Consider the following 24,084-nt stretch of genomic DNA (forward strand, 5'->3'; position numbering starts at 1 on the left):
TAAAGGTTCAAAAGTGGGCCCCAAAGATGAGTCAGGTCGCAGGTGGAGATGACTTGGCAGGGACAGCTCTTAACAATTTATTGAGACCCCGTGGCTCCTTCCAGCAAATGACAGAATGACAAGTCAGATCCAAAAGTGACAAGGCACCATATGTCCGTGATGTGTCCGTGGACCCACCATTTCTGAGAGCCTTTTCGAAGGGTTAAATACCGATCGACTGCAGAGATGATCTGACGGTTGGCGCTATTTCGCAAGGGTAAAGTGCTCACCCTTTAAGGCCGCGAAATAGCGAGAATGAATGTTAGCCGTCCACGTGTCTTGATGATGACGTGGGAGATAGACCTGTTGAAACGAAAGTGGGGCCCCCATGGTTTTTCTTCTGGCAAGTGACAGAGTGACAAATCAGCGCAGTAGGTGACTAGGTGCCAGGTGTTAGTGACGACTCAGCGGGCCCACCATTCCTGAGAACCTTTTCAAAGGATTAATTAGTGATCAACTTGAAGGATGATCCAACGGTCGATGCTATTTCGCAAGGGTAAAGTGCTCACCCTTTAAGGCCGCGAAATAGCGAGAGTTAACGAGGGTCGTCCACGTGTCATGATGATGACATGGCCAAAAGGGAAAAATGTGGGCCCATCATAGTATAAAGGGAGGCATTTGGCCAGTATCAAAACGGAATGCAAAGGGATTTTTTAAGCCAATGGCCGGATGCCGCGTGGTATTATGTAGCCAATAGAATAACGGGACCCAGACTAAAGACAAAGCCGTCAAAATGAAATTAATAGTGAGACACTTGCAGGAAGGTTGTGACCCGTTGGAGCTAAAATATGAATTCTCGTATGAATTCGATTTTAAAAGGACGACCGAAGCATGCGGAATCAATGTCATAGTTAAGGCCCAGAGTACAAGCATTTGATTTCCTAACAACCAAGTAAGGATATCTTTTAAAAGATTTTGCCAGAAGAGCAGACGTAGAGTTATCCTTTTTGAAACAGAGCAAGCGGTTCAGTTGCAGAGCAATTTCCTTCAAGCAAGCAGCAGGTTCTCTCATGTTTTGAAGCAATTCTTGTGTGGCTTTTAGATAAAATCATTCTCGTATTGAAGGATTGTTTAAGAGTGTATTCATTTTCTTGTATTTTCCAATGGCTCCTAAAAGGGAATTTTCTAGCAAGGTTAATTATTTAGAACAAAGTGTATGTGATGATTTTTTAGAACAGTTGACATTGTCAACTAACCAGGCATCAAAGGCCAAAGAGTTAGTGCCCAGGGCACCCCGTCTGAAGATAGGAGAAGGATTATATGACAAAGGTAATTGGTTAAGAGACCCACAGGTTGGACTGTCTGGGTTGGGGCTGTTCAGAATCGGATTTGGGATGAGGAATTCTCCTGCTCCTCAAAATAGCATTTGGGAACTAGATGTCGGGAAATTGGTAGTCCCAGGGGTGTTCATGGATACAGACTTGTTAACCCAAATGACATTGAACTATGATTCAGTCACAAGATGCATCCGGGATGTTAATGGAAAAACCCTTGTGGAAATCAAGGCAGAGGAATTGAGAACAGCGTTTGGGCTCAATGAGTTCACAAACTTCCTGGAACCCATAAATTTCACACAATTAGCCCAAGTGTACGGTGCACAGAGGAGTCATCTTAGGAATGGGCCTCTTAAAGAACTTTTCCTAAAAATAGGAGGGTTAGCAGTTGTAGGGCCCAACACACAAGAGCCTTTTTCATTGAGTATGTTTACCTTAAGGGCTAAAGGCATGTATTGGGCACTTTGCCAAGTTCTAGGAGAGGATGCTGAAGCAAATATGCCAAATCATTACTTGTTAATGATTGTTCAGATTTTGAATCCTTCTCTTGCTATTACATTTGATTATGCTTCTTATATTGCCGATGCTATCCATGGAGGGTTGATAGGAATAAAAAATGGGAAGGTGGATAGGCCATTCGGATGGTACTCACTCTTGATGCACCTTTTCCTCTTCAAAGGTGGTGATTATTTCGCCAGTGGAATGGACCTGGTAAAAGAGAAGGAAGGAGAGAAGATGCCAGTACAACTATGGAGCACTGTGTTGTCATGGGACAGAGAGGATGCTAGTTTCCTAAAGTTCGATAAATATTTTGCATCCAAAATAAGGACCCTCCTTTGCTCTGATAACCCAAGAGTCCCCAAGGTTCTTTTGGAATTCCTAAGGCCAAAAGAATTCGCAGAGAACATCAAAATTGTTCATAACTGGGGTGACATGTACTTATATCCAGTCTCCACGGTTTTCAGAGTTTTTGGTTTCAGAGGCACCCCATTTTTGTTACCATACCAGGTCCCTCTCAAAGTGGGAATAGCTGAGATCCTTAGACAAATTGGTGGCCTACAAGAGGCAGAGCTAACAGGCAGAGGTAAAGGGACTATTTTCCCTATAGCTACAATAGCCCACCAATTTGTAATTACAAAGGGAGGCTGGAATTGTTTTGAGGATTTCCTCAAACCCTACCATTTATCCACTGCAGTGTCCAGATGTGCTGATCCAGAGGACTTCTACAATGGTGTGTTCAGGAAGAAGGTAGCATGCAGAGGTAGGCCTCATCAATTCCACTTTCCTGAAGACCTCATCAGGGATGAATTTGATTTAGATGAACAGGAGTTGAGGAAAGAAAAATGGGTGGCTTACAAGAAAGCCTTGGATTTTGTGCATCAATTTGATGCTAGCTATGACCCATTGTCTAGCTTCTTCCCATTGGAAGAAAAAATAAAATTTTTGATTGTTTGCTTTGAAGATGTGATGCAAACACTAAAGGAAAAGAGGGAAGATGTAATTAAGAGCAACCCTGAAAAGGCTAGAATGATTTTGGGCAAGTCAGCTTCCACTAAAGCAATCCCTCCTGGTGACTACACCCTGCATAAGAAATCAGGTTACAGTGTGCTGGTGCCTACAACAGGGGAGCCCTCTTCATCCAAAGGAAAGAGGAAGGTGCAAGATGTCATTGACATCCAGGACAGCCCAAAGAAGCAAAGGGTGGGGAAGGAAGTGCAATCAGATACACCCTTGTATTCTCCATCCCAATCCCCTATCCACATAGGAGATGAACAAGCAGCAACGGAATACCTCTCGCAGTTGGGTTGCTTGGGGGAAATTGCATACACTTATGATGAAGTGGAAGAAGGGATGCCAGAAGAGCCCACTGAAGCACAAATGGACATCACCTCAACTGAACTTAAGGGCCAGGAGTGGGATCCTGAGATAAAGAAGGCCAGTAGTGCCTTTTTAGCTGATGATAACTTTGTCACATCTGAAGCATTCATGCAATTTGTCTGGAAGCAGCATATAGATACATATAATGCTAGATGTGAAACAAGAAAGGCAGAGCAGCCTAACAAAGATCCAGCCTCAGTGGAAGAAGAAATAAAATAGGAGATGATGGAAGAATTCAAAACCATCACTCCTGAACAGGGAAGGGATCTAGTAGCACAAGCTGGAGTGCTCATTTTACCAGAATGGAATATTGCTGATGCTCTGGTGCTAGATGCAGTAAGAAAAGAGACTAAACCCATGGAAGGGGTTACATTCAGTAAGGACAATGCTGCACTAGTTATGTGGTCCCTCAAAAGAAATGAGGACAAGAAAGGTAAAGACACTTCAGGGTCAAGTCACCTTGGTGGATTGATGGTCAAAAGAGTACAGAGTATGGGGGTAGTAGAGGCTGCTAGCACTGTGCTAGAAACTGCAAAATTTAGTGTTGCAGTGGCTGAGAAGGAAGCTAAAGAAAAGGAGGCCCTCCAGATTAAATTGGAAACAATTTTGAAGGCCTATGACAGTGTCAAGGAGGAGGTAAGAGGCAAGGATAGCATCATTGCCAAATTGCAGAGCCAGCTGATGGGACAACACCAACAAGGTGAGTCTTCAACATTGATGATTGCCTCTTCTCCTGCAAGACCTCCACCTACTAGCCCCATTATTGAGCTCCCACCATCTCCTGCGCCTTCCAGCTCCCAAATGATTGAGATAACTCCCCAAGAGTTGGAGAACCTAAAGCAAGCTCAGGCCTTTTATGCAGGGAAGTATGAAGAGAAAATAAAAGCCACAATCTCCAATTTTGCAGATACTATAAATGCCTCACTGCTTCACAATAGTGTGGGAAGGGTCATGGAGATATGGAATGAATTAAGGAGAGATAAGGCCATTTTGACACCCATTTTTGACAGATGGAGGCCTAGGGAGCAAGATCTAGAGTTCATGTGTGTATCCTGTGATGAAGCAAGAGCTAATCCCATTATCAAATCCACTTCTGATATCGCTAAGATCTTATTGCAATTGGAAACAGAAGTGGATAATGTGGAAAGAAGGGTTAAATTACTTAAGAAGGAATACACTGATCAAGTTTGTGAGTTGCTCCCCGGAATTTTTGCCAATCCGGATCAGTTGAAAGATAAGCAAATATGGCTTAAAGAGATAGAAGTCAAATTGTCAGCAAGGGTAAAGGGAATCATTGATCTTGATGATACCTCTTTCTTTGTTATAACAATACAGGAAATAGAAAAAATTAAATCACACTATAGTTTTCTTAATTCAGAAGTCAACAAACTGAGAAATTCTTGGAAAAGGTTGACTAAAAGTAAAGATGATGTGATTAATTTTTCATGGCCGACAGAAGAGACATATAATGAGTGGGAAGTTAAATATTCCACCCATGATCCGGAGCAGTTGGAGAGCGCCCCTAAAAAGCCAGAAGAGGTTGCAACTGAACAACCTATTGAACAGATTGCAGAGGCTGAAAAGAGCGCATAACTGTTTCACATAAAAATTGTAACCTCATCAATTTTGGAAATAATTGTAACAAACTCTCCTCGAGAAGTTCGAAGCTTTGTGCATCCATGTTGTTATAAATGGATACCAGGACTAGAGGGAGAGGGATCACAAAATTTTGTAAGAAAACGCTGCAGAAATTTATCTAAGCTTTTCTAAGTCTAATGGAGAATCAGAATTTATTGTAATACTCTTTGAAATGAATATCAATATACAGGCCATCGGTTTTGAGTAAAAGTTATGTGTTGTCTTCACGTTTGTTCACAAATTTATTTACTATCTTTATTCTGAATAATCCAGGGTTGTTTAGTTTGAATGGAATTGCAAAGCAATCTCAGTATAAGTGTTTGTTAGCTTTTCTCTTTAGAAGGGAAATTAAATACGCGGGATCACTCATACCAGTAAATTCTTTGGAGGAAACTTTGAATTTTGAGGACCATAGCTTAGTCTAGAATGATTGAATTCTTGTATGTGCCAGGCATATATCAGGATTAGTGGAAATCAAGCCGACGGGAAGCATAAGGATATATTGTTTCAGAAGTTTTATTTGAATTTAAGTGACTCTGTAACCTTGGATAAGGCACTAGTGTTAATCTAGGTTGTTTATTGCATACTTTGTTGATCAGAAATGCTGAAGTTAAGTACAGTTTCTATTCATTGTTTTCAGTTGATTTCAAGGTGAATAAATCCACTGGTTTTCTAGACTGGTTTGCTGTGGGTTTATTGTTTAAAAGTGTGAAGTTAATTCACAAAGGTATACCCACCTGGGCTCTAAGGAAGCCCGAAGTGTAGAAGGTTTAATCAAACCTTGTCATATGTTGTCTCTGGAATTTCCTTATCTTTGATGTTTTCTCTGCACCCAGTTTAGACCATATTATCTTAAGGACATTGAAGGGAATCAAATTTTGAGGACAACAGTTCCCATCCCATAGAGTTTCTCAAAAAAATTGATATTTGAACTCAAGTCTAGCCAATATCCATGGCCTAAAAAATGCTGGACCATTTGCCGGTCCTTTTTTGTTGTTGGATAAAACACATGGAGTGTATATATATTAATAGTAGGATAATATAAGATATGGATGCATATGTAAAGCAACTGCACAAAAAATGGGAGCAAGGCTCAACCATTGAGGCGACAAAACATAATTGGACAAGTGTAATATTCCTCTAGCACCTCTAGATTTAGGCTCAAAACCGTTTGCCATTCCTTAATAATCCTTTCTGGGCATCTTCTTGGGCATATGAGCCTTGTAGATTATCTTTCTTTAGTGTTTACATGTGTAATTCCTTATTCATTTTAATTATATCTTGACTTAAGATCTAATTGCCTCATCATTTTTCAACATACTAGTGGTTGGGTGTGAGAGTTCCCTCAATTTTGGCCTAAGGTCCTCAACTCCTATGGTTGTATAACACAAGCACATAATAATGTAACATGAGAATGAGATCCAATTGAGGCACACACATAAGGCTACTTGATTTGCTCGTTCATTTCTATAATAATTGATATTCCCACATAACACACTATGTTCACAAATTCAACGTTCTTTTCTCATAAACAAAGCATATATAAGCTTTTTCATAAATTCAAGGTTTCAATGTAAATTTTCCAAAATTTCAAACAATAAAATTAAAAAAATTTAAGCATACCCTTTTTGGAGTCAAGGGCATGGAAAATACTCATTTCCAAACATATACAATTTTGAGGAAATTTCACCATAGTTTCAATGTTATATGCAAGAATTATAACACTTGAAAGTGGATATGGTTAAACAACATAAAGGAATCATGTAAAATAATATAAGTTTACCATTCACCTCAAACCAAGCACACTAAAAAGGATGTAATTGAATCAAGGTTTGAGAGGGTAGCACCTCCAATTTTTCATGTCACGCAAACCTCAATCCACCAAACACACATCTATTTGATTTAATAATTCTGGTGTAAGTAACATGGGAAAACATGCATATTTTACATACAATGATAATATGATTTTCTTGATTAAAAAACATTTTAGTATGTTACACATCACCATTAAATATAGAGAAAAACACATAAACTACAATTTAATCCATTACCAACACATATTCAATTTGGTAGTAAATAGTAATTTTATGTTAAGATTTATATAAAATAAATCATAGGAGTCAAGCATTTGTAGTAAACAACAAACACACGTTTAGGGGGTTCGCACATGAATTGAGAATTTATAATCACTAATTTAGATTTAGGCTTGTAGGGTCATACGAGATCCTTCTTGTAGCTCAACTTTGTGCAAGATGGGAAATTAGGACATAACATATTTACCTAGGTTGATTGTCTCCAATCAATCATCATTAGGGACAACCTACACTTGCATACTCAAGGAAAACATTAAGCACACCTACCGAGACGTTTTTTGTTTTATCATCCAAGGGCCGAAGCTGATTATATTTAATAAAAGTAGTAAATAAATAATAATTAAGTTTAATCAAATCTAAAAAAGAAAACCAAAACCTAAGCCATATATGATTATGCCAAAACCATCTAGGGCATAAAACGACAGTCTTCAAAATTTACAGTCTTTTCAAAAAACCAAAAAATCTGAAAAAAGATTAAAACTAAGATCGTTTTATTTGAGCATTTTGAGAGTAATTTGTCCAAACCCGACCATGAAGCATTTGTCTCCATGCAAAGTCATGAAGGTCACTAAGTAGGAGAAGAAGGGCCTAGAGCAACCAAAGTGTCCACCAGATGAAAAATCATTGGTATCTGTGGAACAACCCATGCCGGTTTCGGAGGAGGAAAGCACTCTTTCACTTCCAAGGGTTTTGGACCAAGACAAGCCCATGAGTTCTTTCAAGTCAGTTTCCCATTCCACCAATCTTTCTTCAGAGGCAATGGAAGAAAGGAAAATCCTGTCAAAATACTCCTTAATCCAATTCTGATCTGAAATTTTTGATAAGCGAAAGAGAGACCAAAGGAAATTTACATTATCCCTGATATCAAATTTTCCTACTTTAAAGGGCTTCTTGTCCTCTATATACAAAATGGTGAATCTTGGGGGAGCTTTACCATTTCTAATCATGACCATATAATCCTTGGGCAGTGGAATAGTGAGATTTTCATCTATAATTCTCAAAACATTACTCAAATCTCCTAACAAATTTGCCTTAAAAACCTTCCTGCATAATGCTTCAGTTTTGTTTTTCGATAGACTAAAATGAAAAAGGGTGGCTACAAACATTGTTGGTATCTCCATATTCACCCTGTATTTGTGATGTACTAAGCAAATAAGCCTTCGGAAGGGAGGAAGAGCATCACTCAAGAGAAGAACTCGGTTCGGTAATTTTATATATGTTCCTTATTGAACTATCACACACTCACGTCTTAATTGGTCAAGTTGAGTTAAATTAGTTGAGGTTAGTGATAAGTTGTCTTTTGTCGAATCGGTGATGCTTCATAATGATTTGAATATCCTTATTTGGAATGTTGGATTGAATCTTTATGAAAGAAAGAGAAGGGGGTGTACTATTTGAGTATTAAATAATAGATTACATTTTTATACATAAATACACATGTATACAAAATATATATAATGTTTAAATTGCTTATAATTAATACTTTATTTACTTAGTATGAATGTATCGGGTTGCATATTAACTCCTCGTATACCACGTAAGTGGTAAAGATCAAGCAAACCAAGGGGCGACCACCATAAAAGCGCCACACCCTTTTCTTAAGGGAAGTATAAGAATGTGCCAAGTGAAGTTTTGACCCCCTCTAATAAGGGATTAGTAAAACGATAGGGAGGTCGCTAGACCCATTCAAATGGGAAGCAGACCATGTGTTAACAACGCCCTACAATAAGGGAATGGGAGTGTGAATTGGTCAACTAGCATCGACCTATTCCTTACGCAAAGAGACTATGTGTAACAAGTTCCTCCTTATCTATAGCTTTTTACATTAATTTATAGTTAGTGCCAAGTATATAGAAGACTTAGTCGATAGGCATATGGTTTTTAGAGGTGGAAACCTATTTGTTTAGGTAAACGATTAATGATAACTAATCATATTTGACTTAGTAAATTATTAAGGATGATTTGTAGTAGAATTTTGTTGGATTATTGATGTGTCAACCTTATAGTTAGAATATAAGTCACATAGTCTTAGTGGTGGCGATGAGAGAGAAAAAGTGAGAGGTGACAAATTAGAGAACTTAATTATAGCATTAAGTCTCTCAAATTTGTGTATAAATAGAGGAGCACTCTTTCTTCTTGGGACATATTAATCTTCATCTTGATCATTTTCATCATCTTTGTAACCTCTTTTCATTTTGTGTATTGCTCATTGATTTCGTTATTCTTCATTGGTGAGAGAAAGAGAATAGTTCAAGTATAGTGAGAAATTAGGATAGATGTTAAATTATTGAGAGCTTGTGAAATTCTATGTTAGTGGATAAGTTGTGAAGCCAATGTGATTTGTGATAAGGAATCAGAATTTGCGTGGAAGCTATAATCCAGGCATGGGGATTCTATCTTTTCATTTATATTGTGATATGTTATGTATATAGAATAAGATATTGTAGAAGCTTACTTTAAGCAATGATTGAAATTGTGTTACTTGTAGTATATGCATTCTTGAGCTGATAGAATCTTGATAATCTTTATGAATAGATTTATGTATATGTATGTAATAACTAAGTTAGAGTTGTGCTATGGTGTGTATCTTTAGTATATAGGAATGATTGATTTGATTAGTCCTGGGGTTAGGTCGATCTGTGGATGAGAATAACCTAGTCATACATCCTACTATTATCTATATGGGAATGCTATGGGAATAGAATAAATGGTCAGTGTACCAAATAGAGCAATGAAGTGGGTGGACATACAAACCACACTCAAAGTACTGGGTGATGAATTCTTTGGCCAAAGTAGTGTAGGTTGCCACTGTCGGTTCACTGTGATCTAGGTTTACATACTAGACAGGGAACACCATACATGTAGGTTGTAGCTAATGTATGGTAGATTTAGTTATGTAGGACACAACACTATGCTCATAAGTTTATTATTTTGAGGTCATCAAACCAATCTCTTTGTCGAAGGGTCAGGTCACTTCTATTTGAAGAGGCACAAGGGACTTTAAAGTCTTGGTTGGGTGGAAAAGCACTTGAGTGATGCTCTTCCTCATGCAGTTGGCGACCAAAATTTGAGGATGTATGCTAGCAAGGACATTTGGATCATTTGTTTCTCTTATGTTTTATCAAGCTCATAAAAGCTTGTATGTATTCAATTATTCCTAAAGTAAATGGAAATTTGAAAGGGAAAAATGTAAATACTTTCATTTGTTTATGAATATGATATTGTATATGAATTATGATGCAATGGAAAAGTTGAAATGAGATTTATTTCAAATGTGCATCTTGTTTATGAAATGGAAAAAGGAAAAAAATTATTTACTTGTATGTTGGCAAATTAATTCTTTCACTTGTGGGTTAAAACTTAGTAAGTTATATGGGTAGATCATTGGGCATGTTACAAGATAAAAAAATGAAGCATAGTTAATATCCACCAATGAGATAGTATTGAAAAAATATACATCTAAGTAGAAATCATTTAACACTAGCATGATACAAATATACATATGTGAAATAAATACTCACAACACATCAAAGGAGAAACATCAATATTTTTTTATATTTGAAGTCATTAATGAGTTATTTAGAAGATAGTGTATAAGTCAAAGATATCATTGAAGGCATAAGCTTTTCTTGGAAAGCCTCTCCCAAATAGAATGCTATCATTTGTAAATTGAAGTGTGAAAGCTTTAATGCCCTTGATGTGACAAAAAAATCTCATAACCAACAAGGAATGCCCAAGATCTTTTGTCATGATTATGAACAAAAGAGGGAGTTAGAAGCCCCATTTTTAAGCCATCTTGAGCTTTTGGAGAAATCTAATAGGCTTCAATTTAGGAGGCTAGAAAACATCATACTATTAATATAGTTGAAGATCTATTCACACTAGTCTTCTCTAATCGAAACTTTCTTAAAATCACCGTCAGGAAGCACCAATTCACTCTATCATAGAATTTTCCTATATCCAACTCAATAATCATACTTGTGAAGTTGGTACTAGAAATTGAGTGTGCATGTGAGATAATAACACCTTAAATGATGCTCCTATCTAGGACAAATCCACCTTGCTTAGCTAAATAATCAACAATAGAATTTGTCACAACCTAAGTGTAATAACTCTAGAGCTTATTTTATAAACCACATTGTAAAGGGAGATTGGTATAAAACAACAAAGCAATGCGGAGAAACATTTTCTTTTGATTTTTGTGAAGCGTCAAACACCTCCCAAACTTCTTTCTCCACTATTTTTTGTATTGATAGAAGGTTTGTAGAAAGCTATTTGGCTTGGAACTTTATCTTTATGCATTGCGAACAAAGAAAATTTATTTCTTTCTTCTAAAATGATAGCCACTAAGCCAAGGTTGTATTCCATAGAGGCTACAAAGAGAATACCCTCTAAGATGGAGTTGTTAAGCAAGGCATGGGAATGATCCTCAAAGCTGAGAAAATTTTCAAAGAAGCCAATAGTTTCCTCTTTGACTTTAGAAGGATTTTCCAAAGGGCTTCAAGCCAATGAGTGGATTGATGAAATTCTATAACGCATTTTCAAGATTTTGATGAATTTTGAAAATAATGTACTATGGTTCTTTTCATTTAACCAAACCTCCCTTAATTTTTGTGTCCAAGCAAATTCTTATCTCTATTATATTTTATATAATTTAAAAAGAAGAGATTTCTATTGAAAGTAAGAGCCTTGTTTCATACCAAACAACATAACATCTTCATATCGAATAGCAAGCTCCATCTCCATCCTCTCTCTCTTTCCTCGAAGATATTTTTGAAATGCTATTTGTTCCAACTTTTAAGCATTTTTAATGTGTTTTAGCTTCACTACTAAGGTAGACATTTGTGTGCCTTAAGTAAGAGGAGTTGATCTTCAATAGCCTTCAAAAGGATCTTCAATGTTGGGCTTCCACAACCATATTAGCTTGAATTTGAAAGAGCAATTAAAGGGAGATGAGTCTCATTTGAAAAGTAGGAAAATGATAAAGAAAACCTATTAAGGGGAGGACTAGGTATTCTAGGGGAAAATGATAAAGAAAACCTATTAAGGGGGGGACTAGGTATTCTAGGACATTAAACATTATATATATTTTCCTCTACCTACCCTTTAAGGAGAAAGTGATCATAACTCTTGATAATGTAGTTAAATCCTACTTATATTATTCTGTGTGAATCCTCTATTTTTAGGTTCAGTGTGAAGGACATTAACCTTCTCCACAAGAGTTATGAATTCAAGTTAAAATTGGATTAATCATTAAAGCGCCCCATTTTTATTTGGTAAACAAGTTATTACATAAAACATCACTACCTAAAACCATTAGCTTATCCTAGCAATTTTCAAGCCAAAGAGAGAATCGCATTCCGTAATCTGAATAACTATTTAATGTTCGAATTTTCTGTGACTTACAGACAAGATTTCAATTTGACTGTACAAAATAATGTTATTTTGTATGGAGATTAGCCCTATCCTTTTTTTCTAAGGTACGCCCACTGGATGTTCTTGAAGAGACTACTACAATTCCAAAGCTATTTAGACTTATCAATCTGAACGCAGATGCCCGCATACATCATAATGGAGCTTTTTCCAATAAATTTTCATCTATGGAGACAAAATCACCCTGTGTGTTCCCCCATTTTGAATGGGCAAACTGGGACAAGGATTTGTATTGGAATTTCGATGGATTGGTTGGCAGAGCTGGCATTTGATTTGACATATATCTTCGTGAGGTAAAAAATGGCGCCGCCCGGACTCGAACCGGAGACCTTCAGTGTGTTAGACTGACGTGATAACCAACTACACCACGGCACCAAGTTGCGAAGAATTTGTTAATTTATGGATCATTAGCCTTTCAAACAGCATTAAATATGTGCGATATATTTTTGAGCTGTACGTACATAAATGCGATTTATTTTTTAACAATGGTACATATATTCGAATTTGAATGTCACCAGGTCGAGCATTGGTATCGTAGGAGTAAGAATGGAAATCTCAAATAAGAATTTTGAGCACATATTTTCTTTTTATGAATGAGTGGGTCAGTTTTTGTTAATTAGATATTATTATGCATATTTTAAAAAAAATGGAGGATCATTCTTGAAGTTTCAAGGGCAGTATTCAGAAAGAAGAATAACAATTATACAAAATAACAGTCATAAAGGGTAAAGTTTGAATAACAAATAACCATAAAAAACATGCAACTTAAGCGACAAGAGCACTTTCAGGAGGCGACAGAGGGGATCTCAGTCATTCGGTTTGTCACATACATAAACAATATCCGGAGTAACATCAAGCAAGGACCACCCCTTGTCAGCTTTAATTTTGTCGATATCTAATATGTAATGTTGTTTAAGAGAGGTCATTAATTCAAATTTTATAAGAGTGGTCTATCGGTATGAATTTTCTTATTCATAACAAAGTAATTTCCTCTTTGTATAAATAGGAGTTTAAGGTAGTTTCTTATGTTGTAAGTCATTTATAGACCCAAAACTACATTAGCCAACATGATAGATTAAAAAAAGGTTTCATTTTCAATCATTAGTTTTATATGTCTTAATGTATAGTTTTTGAATGATTGTAATATTTCATTGCACCATAAAGGAAGCAAATGGCATAGATGCACCATGTAATTCTTTTGTTCAATCCATCATATATCTAGTACAAAACTAAAGATAGGAACTCTTGACGTAATATCTCCCTTGAGCACACCATGGGCAAGAAAATTGTCAGGGCATTTTTCCACCAACCACAAAGCTTTACACTCCTTTGGAATCCTTCCTAACATGAAGGATACATGTAGACACCTAAAATTGTCTTGTCTAATTAAATAAATATTTTTTTTTATTTAATTATTTTATCCTAAGTCTTCTATTAATTAAATAAATTCTTATTCATTTAATTAATTCATTAATCCTCTTCTAAGCTTTTCCTCATTTAAATAAATACTTTTATTTATTTAAATTGTCTTTTTCCTAAATTAAATAAATACTTTTATTGATTTAATTGATCCCACTTCCTCTCTTAATTAAATAAATCTTTATTTATTTAATTAATTCAGTAGCCTTTTCTACCCATGACACATGTCATCCATCTCTTAATTCTTCTCTTACCTACCCCCTTTGTCATTTAATTATTTCCTCTACCTACCCTTTAATCTTAGCCGACCATTTATCTTTACACCTCTAAATCTTATCCCTTCATTTCCTATAGTGTCTTCTATATAAGAGGATACTCTCCTTCATTATCAACCCTAATCACTTAATCGTCTAATTGTCTAATCAATTTTATGCAATCAAGCTTTCTTGCGATCAAGCTATCAACCACATTTTTGTTTTTTGTTGAGCTCTTGTGCACACAAAATCTGAGAGCAAATATATCAAACAAGATCAATGGAGATAGGAAGAAATGGACATTGAAACCCTACTTGACATGTGAATGGTATATTTGGTTTATTTTGTTTATTTGCATGGTCTTAGGTATCTTCATTCATGTTTTCATTGTTAGGCTAGGGTTTCGTGGTTGGATCCCTGTTAATCTTTCAATATTGTTGTTTTCACTATCCATTTTCACTGTATACATTTTGGCACGCCTGGTTGGACTCTTGTCCCTTTTATTCTGATATCTTGTTTGCAGATTTTGTGTTTTTAAAAGTTGCAGGTTTGGCATTGCGACGATTCTGCGTTTTTCTGTGTCTACGACAGATCTAACCGCGTCTGCGTTCTGTTTCTGTGTGTGCAACTGCCAATTCTGCGTTTTTGATTTTCTGTTATTTTTGCAGATTTGTCATCCTAAAGTTGCGTTTGCGTAGCATCTTATCACGTTTTAATTATCTTTTCACATTTGCATTGCTTCTTGTTGAGTTTTTGTTTTTTTGCAGGGTTTTTGCTCAGTTTTGCAATTTCAGGTCTCTGGAATCGCGTTTGTGAATTGTTTTGTTGCGTTTATGTCTAGATCTCACATTTGTGCAAGTTTCTGTCGCGTCTACGTTTTGTTGTTTGTTTTGCAGGTCTCATATCTGAAAAATTGCGTTTGTGTTTCATCATTCCATGTTTGGGATTTGTTCCTGCGTCTATGTCTGGTACAGTTGCGCCTTTGTTTTTAGTTTTCCATTTTTTCTTTCATTTAAGGTTTTTCAAATTTGGTTTTTAGGGATAACCTCTTTTGATCCAACTAACGAAGTGGTGCAGCTGTTTAAAAAGGAGGAAAACTTCTTGTCAAAGGCCCCTATTTCACAGTCTTTTGGATCTAAAATGTACCTAACTTGTGTGCTTGCAGGAGGGGTATCATTTCAAAACTACTAACAAGTTTGGTGCAGGACCTTGGGCAATATTTTTTATTTTGAAATTGCTTGCTTTGTCTTCTTTAGTTTAGCAAACACTTCATTTTGGGCTCTAAAATTAACAAGTGTCTTTTGTGTCTTGAGCAATAGGCCCTAGTTCTCCTCAGTCAATGACCATGGTTTAGCCCTAGGGAGAAGGATATCCCTCTAGGAAATTAATTGGCAGGTGTACATGGCACCAAAATTGGAGTTAAGGTACTGAACGAACCCAGATAGGAGATGAAGGGGGAGATACATTAAAGTAGGAGCAAAAACATGAGGTGTAAATTATCTAGGTGACAATTTACAATGATACAATAAGGAAATCAACAAACTTCAATAATTTGGGTGGAGGAAAAGAGGTACTCAAATAAGGAATGGATGTAGGAGTTAGATAATTTTTGGAGTGTAATATTGTGGGGGATAGGGAACTTCTAATTTTGATGGGCCGATGATGTTAGTATGACATCATCATATTAGACCTATTGCCATTATCATAATGTCATTAGAGTGCTAATATGAGTACGACATTAGCATAATGTCAGGTTAGAGGAAAGGTGGACCTTCAAGATGTTGGGATTGGAAGGGAAAATATGAAGGAACAAGAAATCGTGAAAGTCTAAAAGAATTATAGAAATTTTGAAAAGGACTAAGGGAAATCTTGGGGTGTCAGACTTTTAGGGAAGGCATGACCAAGATGAAATTTTTTATGGTGGATGAAGGGACAAAACTTTGATACTCTGAAACATGAAAAATTAACTATACAGAAATTTTTTGACAAGGAATTCAATGAGGTTTCAAACCTTGGGGTTCAAGAAAAATCGGCAATCAAGTAAGATGAATTGTGAAACTAAATAGCTATCAAACTCAACACGATGAATTTTGAGAAGAATTAGAATGAAAAATTGGGATTCGTAGGTGAGATGAAAGGATGAACAACCCCAAATGTTTGCAACTTTGAAAACACGTGAAATACCTAGGGGAACTATAGAGAAAGCCTAGACTTTTTATGGGGCTTTGCACCATTTAAGACTTAAGGGACCCATTTAATATTTTTAAAATTGGGTATTAACAAAGGGATGATAGGGTCAAATGTACAACTTTGGAAAAAAAAAAAAAAACATAGATGAGACACATTAAATTGGGGTTCCAACACTCTCTTCACAAAGTTCATCTTATTGTAAATTATGTTTTTGCCCAAATCTTTCACAAACTTCGTCTTGTCATAAACTTTGCAACAAACCTAATTTCACTTTTTTCACCTCTACATGGACTTTGAGATGTCAAATAGTTAGCATTTATGTCAACTTTGTGGCTTTTCTAACTTCACATAATGTCGCATTTTTAGCAATTTTACAAACTTCACAAAATTTTAAATTTATGATGTTGCACTTATTGCGATTTTCCTAACTTTGCGATGAAGTGAATATTATTATTTTTGAACCTTTGAAAAGCTTTAAAGCTTATATCCTCCATTTTTGCAAATGTCATGACATTCTTCCAACGTATCTATGCTAACTTCACAAAGAAGAAGAAAAACCATTGAATCTATAAGCTTGATGAAAGAGAGCTAATGCATATTTTTGGACTAGAATCATATCCTTGCTTAAAAATTGACCACTTCGCATAAAATGATTTTGTGAAGCCCTCTACAAATTCATTTCTCTTCATCCTTAAAGAAATTATCTATTTAATCATTTTCACGATCTATTAAAAAAATGATGATTTTTTAATATCTCCCCTAGTAAAACGGAATCTGGCCTTAAAAAAAATTCATATTGTGTGTCATGGAGACATGATTTTTCTTGTCAAATGATTTTATATGCGCAATTGCTTCTTGTACAATTCTCTTTCAGACTAATAAACAAATTCAAAGCTTAGTACAATTAACCTATACAGATTAGATAGTTTTCACACTAATAAACAAATTCAAAGCTTAGTACAATTAACCTATACAAACTAGATCAACTATGACTTCATTCTAATATAAATAAAATAATAAACTAAATAATCTCCACTCATTAATTTTTATAAAAAAAACCCACTCGAAAGAAGTAAAAAGAAAAAAAATACTAAATTCCAATACAACCCACTTTAAAAAAGTTAAAAAAAAAACAAACCATAAATTCCAATACAACATTTATCTAGTTTTCCTCCTTAGAATAAAACCTTGAAATACATGAAAAGAAGACTCAAAACCAATATATCATCTCCTAATTTCCCTCTTTAAGGTAATTTTTTATTATTGAAACCTCACCTAAATAAAATAGTAACATAGAAATAATAACTTTAAAAAATTAATATCATACCAAACATACCCTAATTTTCCACAATCATATGTATTTTAGTTTAGATTCGTTTTGGTGCGGAGTCTTTCATCCGCTAATGAAAAAGAAAGGAAATTTGTTAACCCTTCGAGCTTAACTAAAGAAGTAGAGATCTGACAATATATATAACTTTTAGAAAAGAAGATTTTACACCCGAACAATGTGGGATAAATGAACCGTTCGTATACGAAACTGCTGTACGGGACGGTGTGCCTGAGCATGCACTCCTAAACTAATCTACACCGTACATTTGCCTGTTATTAAAGAGGATACTAGAGGCACAAAGAGCACAGTGTCTTCAACAGCCAGCAACATGACATACCTATATAAGTTTAACAAAATCATATAATATAATTAATCATATTAAGTTTTTTTTTTTAATTTGATTATAAATTTAATATGTTGGAGTTTTCATATTTGGATCACATTCTGTGATTATTTATCAGGATTATAGAGTAGTTGGAAGAGAAGCTAAATGCCTCTCGCTTGTCCAACAAATGACCTACAGTAACTAAACTTAGCTCTTGACATTATTGTACAAAGATTAGAGACTAATTTTCCTACAAAATATCGAACATCCTGACACATGAAAACGGAAAAAACATTTTAACAGCTAGCTCATCGTATAATTTATTTAATGTGCGAACAATTGAGAAATTGTAGGTGCTCATGATCACCTTGCATAAGAAAATTATGGAATTGAAAAAGTCGATATGATCACACAGAATATTCCATAAATGATGTTTAACCTCTGAATGTTAAAATCATCTTCTTCTACGATTTTGTTTTGGCGGCCCATTGATATTTGATACTCTAGCTTAAGCAACAGGCTTTTTTAAAACATTAAGGTGCCGTGGTGTAGTTGGTTATCACGTCAGTCCAACACACTGAAGGTCTCCGGTTCAAGTCCGGGCGGCGCCAGTTGCATTTGCATGATGATTGTAGGACATTTTTATGCTATTACAGGTGCTGCAAATGTGAAATGTTGTACAACGCTTAAAGAAGAATGCTGATTATTCAATGGTCTTGTTGCTTGCTATGGGCTGTTTTCTTGCTGTACGGCTGGTGTTTTTCTGCCCTTGGTTTACTTGCTAATCTGGTTGTATTGCTGTATAGTTGAATCTTTTTCCATGCAATACTTGTTTCCCCGAGGACTTCATATTTCTTTTCTAATTAAGCATTGTTCAATTAAAAATTTAAAAATGTTAGAATTAGTGCTGAAGATACATTTTGATATTGGGGATTCATGATAATATTTTATACTTCTATGAAAATAATTGAATATGTATTCTTAAAGAAAATTGTACAAATTTAGTTGTTATCAACTTTCATAATCTAATGCAGGGGTTCACATTTGAAGAAGAAACTAGTCCATCTTATATAACTACTCAAATGTCAATGCTCATCGAACAATGTTACTCTCTCCCTCTACCATCCTTAACAAATAATATATACTTCGCTATCTTTGTAATGTCCTAATACGGAGACTAGGTACAAAATGGGGCACATAAGCAACAAACAAAAAAGGATCCACATAAGGATGAAAACCTTATCCACCATTTTTTAGATGTTTGCATTTCTTTGGCAGCTCTCATTAAAGTCACAAACGTGGCCACCAATTTTGTGAAAGATATACTAAATATATGTTTGTGAACTTTCTAACTAGTAATCAATAATATTGGAACTAATTTGTATTGTACAATTTCCAAAGATTTTTCTAATTTTGCTTTATACTTCTCTTTAATGTAGGCTCGCCATCTTAATGTTCAAGTCATATATGAATTCATGATACTTTTTATTCCCATCTCCACATAATATGCTCCCAACACATCCAAAATTGTCAGTTGTATGGCTCCAAACAAGATAATGAAGGTTTTCTTAAGCCTAACATTAGTGATGGGGCCTTGGAAGGTCATTTCCTTCTTACCATATAAATGAAATTTTGGCTCCATTAGAAATTTACACTTGTCAACATTTGGCATGAAGGTCTTTCAATAGTAACCAAAATACAAGAGAGAGATAGGTGCTTAGCAAGATTGCTTGCACTTAGAAGCAAGTAGTTCACACGTGGAGTGTAAATGTCAACAACAATTAAGAGGGAATGAGTCTTCCAAGGATTTGTTGATCATTTTATCATTACCAAGAGTATGCTTATATCAATTAGACACGTGATGCTTGTTTCAAACCATCATGAATGTGTGAGTTCTGAAAAGGAAATATTATGTGTTTCAATTAAAATCAAGAGGGTTTGATTTATGTTTAGTGCTTTAGAGATTCCCAAACCACCAAGACATCCAGACCTATCCATTTGTCAACCTTCTCATCAATGAATAGCTCCTCTAGGGTATTAATGTCTTAATTGGTAACAATTACACATATTGATTTACTTCCTTCAAGTAGTGACTTGTTATAAATGAATATAACTTGTTTAATAATGGATAAACATGTCTTAGGATGCTCTCTAATTACCAATTTGTGTTAGCTTTGTTTTTATGGCAATAGGCATGACCATTACATCACCTTCGATAATGAAGTGACTAGTGCTAACTAGTGGTGCAACCACGGTTAGGAGGATCCCCAAAGAGGAAGTCCGGTCTGTGTAGCAAGATCAAAACAACACAATACAACACGAGAGAGAGAGAGAGAGAGAGAGAGAGAGAGAGAGAGAGAGAGAGAGAGAGAGAGAGAGAGAGAGAGAGAGAGAGAGAGAGTCAGATCAGGCGTGGATCAATTCATTGATTCAAACTGTCGGTAACATTCGGCTTACATGCGGGCAACTACCTTATTACAAAAATACATCCATATGCATCAATCTGGAAGCAAACATCAGATTCAAATTACAATCTAATGTTCTATATCTTGAATACCCGCTCTTCTATGGTCAAATACATCATTATATAGCATCCGGGAACATTCGGGTCGGCCAGGAAAGATCACATTCCCCAGAGAAAGGAAAATGAAACGTGTAGATAGGTCGGCCCAAAGATGAGATGAAAATCCTCCGAAAAAGAATCACCACGAAGCACGGACCAACAAGAGGGTCAGTCGGGCATCGAAGTTCATACCACACATGATAAGTTAGATCCACAAATCAAGGAATCACTCTGCAAGATCTAGGAACACCAACTAGCCATTAAGCTCAACCATCCAGGGGAAATGGAAAATTGCCAGCCAATCCTGAAGCAATAACTTATCGGAAAGAGATCCAAATGAAATGCGGGTCCAAAACAAGAAAGATGAACAAGAATGAAGTTCAAATCTAGCTCTGCAAGAGAAATGATCAACGCCAAGGTATTCTTGACTCATCCATTGTTGAATATTGTCAAATTGATTGTTCATCTTTGCCAATTGGTCAACAGATACCGTAGTTAGTGACTCCTCCTCATCATGAGAATTATCAAGAATATCTGTAGGATTGGAAGAACCACCAATATCCTCATTAAAAAAGCTAGCCGAATTAGGCTCCATTTCCTCGATAATTAAACCTTGGGCAACCTTAATTGTACAACTTCTTCTAACGGAGATACTATAGGTAGGACTAATAGTAAAACTCATGCACTAAGGAAGGGAAATTGAAAATTTGAATAATAATGAAATCTCCTAGGAATTTGAAATTTAAAATTAGGGCTTTGTCAAAATAACCTCTTAATTTAAAATTAAAATTATCCCTTAGAAGATAGAAGTTTAAATTTAAAATTAGGGTTGAAAATGACCTTTTAATTTTAAAATTGAAAGGAGGGAAGATTAAATTTAAAATTAGGGTTGTCCAAATCTAACCTCTTAATTTTAAAATTTGAAATTTTGGAATGTTGAAATATTGAAGGAATCACTTTAATTTTAAAAATTAGGGTATATGTAATTAACCACTTAATTTTAAAATTGAAATGTTGAAATTTATATTTGTTTTTGACCTTAGGGTGACCTAAAATCAATAAAATTTCACAAATCTCTAGAATTGTGCAATAAAATATAGTTAAAACAGGGTCCCAAAATTTGAGGAGAAAAAGTCGGGACCAAGTAGGTACCTACTTGGTCCAACCAAATTTTTACCAAATTTTTAGGGAAGCAAGATATTGTGATTTTAATGAAAATCCCAGAAGGATATGGGAATTGGAGATGTCGAGATATGCAAAAATAAGTCTTGAAGGTTGAAATAGGACACACTTAAGATGTTTGATAAAATAATTAACTAAAAGAACAACAAAAGGGCCACACTTAAGGGCCGACTTTTACGATGTTTAGAAGGACAACAAGAGGCTTTAGATTTAATTGAATCAATTAAATTCTTAAAGGAAAATTTGAAATTGCACAAGATTAATTTAATTTTAAAAATTAGGGTTTGTTGATAAACCGCTTAAAATTTTAAATTTGAAAATTTGAATATTGCAAGGAGGGAAAGTGAATTTTGAAATTGAAGCAAGCACCCAAATTTGAAAATTAATTCAAGATTTATACAATCCACGTGTTCAATTTTAAAATTAAAAATTAGGGTTTTTTTATTTATCCACTTAACTTTAATCTTTTTTTGGAAAATTAAACATGTAAATGAAAACTTGAATTGTAAAATTGAAGAGTTCTTAGATCTGAAACAATCAATCCAATTTAGACAAATCACAAACTCAATTTTGAATCTAAAAATTAGGGTTTTGTGAATTTAACCTCTAAACATTTGAAAATTGCAACGAAATTAAGCTTGTAAATGAAAATTTGAATTTTAAATTGTATACACTCAAATCTTAAAAACAAAAATCAGAATTAAGGGTGTAAGGAGTCAGGTTCACCAAAATGTAAAGTAGAAAATTGGGAGCTTAGCAAATCCACCATGGGGAAAGGAGAATTCACTAAGCTCAATTTTCACTTGGGGAGACTTTACATTCAAAAGAGGGGATGAATCTACTAGATCCAATCCTAAATGATGCAAGGACTGAATACTAAGTAGATTGGTTGCATTTGGAATGTGATTTACCCTATTTTGTAAGTTGATTAATTGAGTTGAGACTAAGTGCTAGAGATGAATACAAAGTATGCGAAAACAACGAGCTACAGATTTGGGATTCAGTTGTGCACCTGGATCTGAGAAGTTTGAGAGGATTCGAAGTTGCTCTATGAAATTTGTCAAAAGTTGCAGGGATCATGTGTCCAGACCAGGTTGCCCTCCTATCGGTCCTTCAAACTTTTCGCGCGTTGAAAAGGGTTTTTCTATCTTTGCAAATAAAGCTTAATTCTAGAAGTATAGCTACACACCTACTTCCTGCACACGGAAGGAAAAGGAAAATGTGTTGGGAATAGGGGTTTGCCTTCAGGTCAAACCCTGGCTTTGGAATTAACCAAGTGGTTGAAATAATGTAATTAAAATGACAAAGTATAAATCCTCCTCTTTGAGGGGATGTTGAATTGCTTGAAAATGAAATGCTTATACCTCCTTGGGAAGTTTTACTTGCCTACACATAGAATTATGTCTTCATGAATTAGAATGATGATCTCCTCTTCAATGCTTGAAATCTTGACTCTATTGTTGCTCCAAATATTGAAGGAAGACTGGAAATGCTCAATTTCTCTCGAATGCTTGAATGTTTGATCTCTTGTGTTTGCATAATAGATGGATTTTCAAATGAGAGGGAAAATCCCTCTTATATACTTGTCTACAGGATTAATTAGTTAATTTTCCAACATGAGCCGACGTAGAGGGGATTTTTCGGCTTCAAATTTGAGGTAGGTCAGGGGAGGGGCCCAAGATAGGTCCCCATTAAGGGGGACCAGGATGCCATGCCTTGGTCCTGCCCTAATTTGGGGCAAGATCAAGGTGCATGCAGGGTGCATCATTGAGTTGCATGAAGATTTTGATATGTATGAGCATAATTAGGTCTCTGGTCAGGTTGAGGGGTGCAAACACTAAGGCGAAGACCCAAATGCAGTTGAAAATTGCAAGGGGTGAAATTTTAGGACATTACAATCCTCAAGAGTGACTGACACCTCGCTAGTCAACGAATGAAAGGAGCAAGTCTTGGAGTGTCATCTCTCCACAAAAGCAGCCAATAGTCCCATGTTCATCCAGATCTCAGGCATAAACATGATGTGTTGTAATCTCATGACCACTTTCGTTGCATGGTCATCTGCATTTGGATCTAGTTGTAGCTTCTGTGTCATAAGAAATCTCTCTCATGACTCCAATGGAGCTAGATACTCCTGCAATCATAGTAAACCAATCATATTAGTCCTAGTAGTTCTTATGTCTATCACATGGTGTTGCTTATATTATCCTAGCCTAGCCTAGTAGTACTTATGTTTATCACATTATGTTGTCATCAGGATCTATCCCTATAGTGCTTATGCTTAACACATCGTACGACTCCTATCAGTGTATATGTTTAGATCACATTGCACTTAATCCTATCCTTGCTAGGGGAACCCGTTTGAGTTTATCATCTCAACAATTTATCCAATTGGCTACACATGTTTATCACATTGTCGCTAATTCTTTCCTTAACCTTATCTTCACTGGGGCACCTACCTAAGTTTAT

At 35.6% G+C, this 24,084-nt stretch overlaps 2 non-coding genes across 2 annotated transcripts; one reads left to right on the plus strand and one right to left on the minus strand.

The window, feature by feature from the left end:
• Positions 1 to 12,656: 12,656 nt before the first annotated feature.
• TRNAV-AAC (transfer RNA valine (anticodon AAC)) lies at positions 12,657 to 12,730 on the minus strand. The gene has a single exon. It is a non-coding gene; the product is annotated as a tRNA-Val (tRNA).
• Positions 12,731 to 18,410: 5,680 nt separating this feature from the next.
• On the plus strand, positions 18,411 to 18,484 carry TRNAV-AAC (transfer RNA valine (anticodon AAC)). Its single transcript has one exon. It is a non-coding gene; the product is annotated as a tRNA-Val (tRNA).
• The last annotated feature ends 5,600 nt before the right edge of the window (positions 18,485 to 24,084 follow it).

The sequence above is a fragment of the Cryptomeria japonica genome, chromosome 10 (genome assembly GCF_030272615.1).
Source record: "Cryptomeria japonica chromosome 10, Sugi_1.0, whole genome shotgun sequence".
Classification (NCBI taxonomy): Eukaryota; Viridiplantae; Streptophyta; class Pinopsida; order Cupressales; family Cupressaceae; genus Cryptomeria; species Cryptomeria japonica.